This window comes from Eublepharis macularius, chromosome 4 (genome assembly GCF_028583425.1).
Source record: "Eublepharis macularius isolate TG4126 chromosome 4, MPM_Emac_v1.0, whole genome shotgun sequence".
Taxonomy (NCBI): Eukaryota; Metazoa; Chordata; class Lepidosauria; order Squamata; family Eublepharidae; genus Eublepharis; species Eublepharis macularius.
The window spans coordinates 27,894,078-27,901,125 of record NC_072793.1 but is presented as its reverse complement, the minus strand read 5'-3'; positions in this window follow the sequence as shown (position 1 = coordinate 27,901,125).

Here is a 7,048-nt window from a genome sequence, read left to right as displayed (position 1 = left end):
TTGTCATGGCTTGTTTCTTATGAATGGGAAAAGATTCCAACCACAGCCTCTGGGAAAAGCTTTTATCCATCCTGTTCAGGTATAAGCTCCCTGCATCTCTTGTTCAAAAAGGGGTTTTCCTTATCCAGGTAAGTTCCTATCATGTGTGTCACTGAACATACCTATTATTATATATGAAACAGCAAGTAGACAGGTGCTGGAAAAGGCACATACAGAAGGACTGCTTAGGTCCAAATGATGTGCCTTTCTATTTTTATCATGAAATCTTGGATACGACACATAGCCCAGATAATTTCTGAACTTAGCTGTGGAAGAGCAAACTTGGTCTACTTCCATGCAGAAGTTTTTCTCTGCCTGGCTTCCAGACCAGAGCACATTTTAACAGAAGTATCCACGCAATACAGCATTCTTATTGTCCTTTTCCCAGGTTTTCCATATCCTCAGTATACAGTTTCCTGAACTTCCTTTACTCCTTTCTTTTGGCATTTTACAGTCCAAGTATGCATGCATGTTGTGGAAGGAATGGTACGCATTTTCCTGCTGCGATGGCCCTGCCCACATTGGTGGCATTTCCCCACAATCAGCCCCACATAGGTCACGTTTTCCCAACATTTTTTCCTGCCATGCCACTAGAGGGCTTTTAAAATGACCTTTTAAAACAAAAAGTTAACCGCTATTGAACTACGATGTTATAACAATCCATCGCTACATATCTATTTTTATTTCAAATTTCCATTTTTCATTTTTTTTTTAAACCAAGTCTCCTGCTCTTTTAAGTGAGAAGATACAAGGGAAAGGCTGCAAGCAGTTTTTGTCCTGATTGCCTGAAAAGGAATGGGGAGTGGAAGCTGTGCAGTGGCTGAAGGGACACTATTTGTATATTGCATTATAGCACTGTAACAATCTATTGCTTTGTATCTATTTAAAGTTAGAATAATAGAACCGTTATAGTGCTGCAGCATGTGGGTGCGATGACATCAGAAATCACGCCATGAAGACACTGTCATTCTGTGAGTTTTGCGCAATTTTGCATGAGGGTAAAGGCGTGTGGAAACGACCCATGTGGCAGGATCTTAAGACAGGTTTTGAAATACATGAATGTTAAATAGATCTGTCATATCACATTTCTCTTTTTTCAGCTGGTGCGTTAATGTTCTAAAACTCTCATGCCAGTTCAGCCTCCAGTACTGAGGACTGTGCCCAGGGCTTTTTTTCAGCGGGAACACGGTGGAACGGAGTTCCAGCACCTCTTAAAAATGGTCATATGGCTGGTGGCCCCGCCCCCTGATCTCCAGACAGAGGGGAGTTTAGATTGCCCTCCGCGCCACTGGCGCGGAGGGCAATCTAATCTTCCCTCTGTCTGGAGATCAGGGGGCAGGGCCCCGGCCATGTGACCATTTTTGCTGAGGGCAATTTAAACTTTAAAAAACTCCCAGCTGACCCAAAGTGACATCATTGTGTGGTCTTGAGTTCCACCACCTCTTTTCCCAGAAAAAAAGCCCTGACTGTTCCCAATCCTTGGCCATCAGGCAAACACTGTCTAGATCCTCTGCCTTAGTTTCTGGCTTGATAGCTCTAATCAACAGACTCCAAAATCCAATTAGCTCATAGCTGGTTGCATCTTATCCTTACTGACCTTAAGGACATGTGATGGAAGTAATAGGAACATAAAGGCACCTGGACACTTGCAATTTCAAAGCACCCTCACACTATGAAACAAGCAATTTCTTGCCACCGCCCACAACTTTAACTTATCTTGGTTTTAAAACTAGGAATTATACCCATATTGGTTGCTATGGATAAGCTATCCTGCTGTGGGTCCTTATTCAAGCCTCCCACGAGTTTCTGATCTCCTGCAGTGTTAAACTAGACAAGTAGGTCCTGGCAGCTCATGCAGTGATCAAGTCGTTGGAATACACATCAAATTGTATATGCCATAATTAACTTCTTGGAGTAGGGAAAAGACAATAGTCTAGGTCTGGGAGCTGGGGTGTTCTGTTTGATTGATTGTTTTAACTCTCTAAAATGTATACCTGGGGCAGGTAGATTTACAAGGAACAGGAACAGGATGCAGGAATTGTCATTCAGACATGATGAAATGGCTCAGCCTTCTCATTCCTAAACTAAAAGGAGAGCCATTAGAAGTGTGTCTGTAAGAAAGAGAACTAAGGTGATCCTCTCTGCATGTTCCATAGATAACATCATCAAACTGGAAAAAAAATACAGTCTGCCTAGCCAGGAGTCGTTTTATACCTGAGTGTTTTGAGTCCAATGGCAGCCGTGGAGATCAACAAGGTCTTCCAAGGTGTAACTTTCAACAGTCAGAGCTCCCTTCTTCAAGTGTCTGAAGAAACAAGCTCTGACTCTCAAAAAAGTTTATACCCTGAAAATTTTGTTGGTGCCGCTGGATTCAAATCCTGCTGTTCTATTACAGACCAACACAGCTACCCACATAAAATTGTTATCTATAAGTGCCAGTGTATAAAATAAAGAGAGAATGTTGTAAGCTGCGTTGGGTCTGCACTGGGAAGAAAAGTGGGGTATAAAAGAAGTAAAACTTGTGATGAACAGTCCTAATAGAGAACAAAAGGAGAGGACCATTAGGGTACTAAAATTCTTGTCTTACTGGCATTAGATAAGGGAAGAGGCTATTTAGTATCAGCGATGTTTATGGACAAATGTATGCATTAAAATTTTTAGTGCTCCTAGAAGGCTATTCGAAGAGAAATATCATTAACACCTCCTTCCAGGAAGAAGGAATTTCAAGGAGGATTCATCTCAGATGAGGGACAGAAGATAGAAATAATCCAAACTGGAGTATGTTGATAAGCAGGTTATTCTGTTCCAGGAAAGGATAACTAATTTATCTCCTAGACCATCTATTAATCACTGCTGATATGCCATACAGATAGTTTCAGTTGGGTAGCTGTGTTGGTCTGTAGTAGAAGAGCAAGATTCAGGTCCAAGTAGCACCTTAAAGACCAACTAGCTCATACCCTGGAAATCTAGTTAGTCTTAAAGGCAGGTAGCCATGTAGGTCTCAGGAAAAAAACAAAAGCAGTATGTTGGCTGCTTCTAATATGCCTGTAATTACCATCCTGTAGTTGGAGGAGGTTAATAAGAATCCATGTTCAATTGCATAGCTGAGTGCCTTGCAAAATTGGCTCACAATGTTTTTACTACCATTTCTCCCCGGGACATAATAAACTTAAGAAGAAAACTTGATGCTCTCTTCTTACATCCATTTATAACAACAAAAAGTACTATTTACATATAAAAACAATCTTCAATTCCAAAATGTTACGTGAACGAAAATATGGCTGCCCATTCAAATTTATGTTAACAGCATCCTTTAGTTAGAAATTTCATAGATAATTGGGTTACTATCAAGATATTTTCCTGGTACCTTTCCCCGTCCGCTGACGGAACAGCTTGATGTCATGATGCTGCTCACAACGCACAGGTTCTCACTGGGGGCTTCAGAAATCATATCTTGCTGGAGCAAATGGCAACACAACTATTGAGGCTGGATGAATCTAGATTTAGATCTAAGTCTACAGTGAAAGGCACAGGTTACAATTGTACGTACCATGTATCATGGCTGGGTGTTCTAAAGCAGGAGTACACAACAAAAATCACACTGAAGCGACTTTTAAGTTTTACATTTTTATTTTCAAGATGGCTGCAAAACACAAGCAGTTTTTAAATATTTTTTTCCTATCCCATCCACTTTTTACCCTCCTTTTTCTGTTTCACACGGAATGCTTTCTCTGCACCACTATGGCTCCCTCTGAACCTAAGACTTCTCCACTTGATAGCCCTCTCTTCTCTCTTTGTATCACCACAACTCTGCATTCCAGTTTAGTTCCCTCCACTTTTTTTTTTCTGATTTCCTACTATGCGTGTCTCTGCACCTCCACACCTGGCAACCATCTTCTGTCTCTGCCCTTCACATCACGGGTCTCTCTTCAGCAGTTACTTCCCCCTTCATTCTGTTTCTTTACTCCACTGATGCCCTCAACTTCAATCAAATTTTTGGTTTTATTTATAACACCCCTTCCACTTATTCCTACCGCTCCTCATTGAGTTCAGCAGCTACGGCACACAAACCTTTCATCCATCAATTCACATGTGGAGGGAGTCTCAGATATGGTTGCCAACCTCCAGGTGGGTCCCGGTCTTCTGCTGGAATTTCAATAGCTCGATCTTCCACCCGCAGAGATCAGTTCTGCAGGAAATGGCAGCTTCACAGATCAGACTCTATGGAATACCATAGATTCTAGGTTAAGTGCTTTCTCAAATTCCCCCCTCGTCAGACACTGCCCCTCAAATCTCCAGGAATTTCCCAGGTTAGAGTTGGCAACCCTAGGCTCAGATGCAGGTGGGCCATGCAGTGAGCAAAAACTGGCAGCAAAGCAATAGAAAATGTGATGCCAACCACGCCTCTGAATCCCAAGAGAGGAGGAGCAATGCAGGAATAGTGACATAAGCAGGGCTTTTTTTCAGATGGAACGCAGTGGGACGGAGTTCTGGAACCTCTTGAAAATGGTCACATGGCTGGTGGCCCCACCCCCTGATCTCCAGACAGAGGGGAGTTTAGATCTAAACTCCCCTCTGTCTGGAGATCGGGGGCGGGGCCACCAGCCATGTGACCTTTTTCTCCGAGGGCAACCCACTTTGTTCCACCACCTCTTTTCCCAGAAAAAAAGCCCTGGACATAAGCATGCAGCTACCTCCACTCTCACTTTGGATGAGGGTTTTAAATGTTCCTACAAAAACGTGGGAAAGGTAAGTGCTTGGGATCCACCCCCCCAGGAGGGGAAATAGATAGGAGTCCATAATTGGCTTTGTGGGCCGTTTCTGAAGACTCTTGAGATGCGGTAAAATGTAACATTCTCCCACTTGTTCCTCTGTAGCTGTGATGGACCAATAATAGCACAGTGGATGGACCTGGAAAGGGAAACCTGCCCTGGATTCAAACCCTTAACAGTCAGTAGCATTAGTGTTGGGATTTTTGCAACTGTCCTACGTCCAGTCATGAAAGAGTTAAATTGTTATTCTGTTTGTTTAGTCAGATAGCTAGTTAGCATAGGGCCATTTAGGCTGAGGAAAGTTCCCGCCATAGAAAGGGGAGTCTTTAGTCCAAGTAGAGGAATCTAGGGTTGTCTATTGGATGAGCCAGTTTATTAGGGGGCAATTAGCTAGCAACATATACTAAACGTCAGGAACTACAATGCCAAGACCACGGCTATACAGCCCGGAAAATCCACAACAACCTAAGGTTTTATTGTTCTTTGTTCAGTTCAGTCTCAGTTTCTATCTCTAAGCCCCCAGTCCAGCCATCAAGATGTAGGCCGTCGTCACACGGGCATCTCTTCCGTTAAATTTACAGCATATAGCATCCTACCTGTTATCGGCACAGTAACGTTTCTTTGGGTCACCTAACGGCTCTTCGCGCCACCAGCTGTCCACACCGAAGCACTCTGTTCTGTTCTCTCTAACCGCGCAGAAGCAGCTCCTCCCCCTTTTTTTATTATTCTGGCGTTTAATTCTGCTATAATGGAATAACAGCATATAAACATTCCGTTAGAGCAAAACATTACGACCCTTTTGTTTTTCCAACTTTGAAATTATATAAATAGCCCTTTGCCCGCAGAAAACTCCCTGTCTGACGTGATCCCCATCGCAGAAGACTCTGCCATGGCGATTGAGTCATTTTTACTTCAGCAGAAAGTTTGCATTGTGTTATGGCGTTATGGCGTTATAAGGACATAATAAAATTTAAAAAAGGGGAGTCGCAGGAAGAAATGGATTCTGGGATTGATGTTATGATGACTAAAGGTACCCAGCAGGAAGGCGTACGCAGCAGGAAAAAATAACAAAAGAGAAATGAAAGTGAAAAGAAACCCAGTGTGGCGTGCATGCAGTGTTGGTGCAGTCACCCCAAACACAGAACTAGATGATTGATAGATAGATAGATAGATAGATAGATAGATAGATAGATAGATAGATAGATAGATAGATAGATAGATAGATAGATAGATAGATAGATAGATAGATAGATATGGCTTTTAGCCCGCTCTCCCTGCAAACTGGCTCAGAGAGGATAACAATATATTAATAGGTACATTAAAATTTGCATTAAAATCATAAATTACAGTTCAATCATAAAAACTCAGATGAAGGTCCCAATTTACCCAGCCCCCAAAAGCATAGAAACCTAAAAGAAATCCATGTGACCACAACACAAATTAACTGTCATTATATTGTCATGAGCAGGGCTTTTTTTCAGCAGGAACGCAGTGGAACGGAGTTCCGGAACCTCTTGAAAATGGTCACATGGCTGGTGGCCCCGCCCCCTGATCCCCAGACAGAGGGGAGCTTAGATGGCCCTCCGCGCCGCTCAGCAGCGCAGAGGACAATCTCAACTCCCCTCTGTCTGGAGATCAGGGGGCGGGGCCACCAGCCATGTGACCATTTTCGCTGAGGGCAACCCACTGAGTTCCTCCACCTCTTTTCCCAGAAAAAAGCCCTGGTCATGAGGTACTTTTTTGTGAAGAAAACTTTATGACATTATAACATCATTATCTCATTGTGTTGGTTTGCCCCCCACCCTGGTGCCAGCCTCTGCCTCCCAGCTCTGGGTCAGCCTGCACGGGGTTCTCCAGTTTGAATGGTGGTGTGTGTGTGTCATATAATATCATTATGCTTGTTTTTTAAAAAATTCCCCAATACAGGACAGCCATGTTCAGAGTAGAAATGTTTGTATAGGATTTATGACAAGCAACCAGAAGTGTTGGGGGGGGGGATGTGCAATGGGAGCATTGAGGGGAGAAAAGCATGTGACCAGAAACCATAGGGAGGGGTCAGAACAAGAGGGGAGGAAGCTGGAACCAGTGAGGAGATGGGATTTTTTATCCTCATGGGTACCCTCTTGTTTGAGATAAAATCTGATGGTGCTGCTGCACACATTGGGGATCCAACATAAGCACTGGGGGCAAATAAACTCCTGTTACACCACTTCTCTTGGCAGAAAAAAAATGTATAA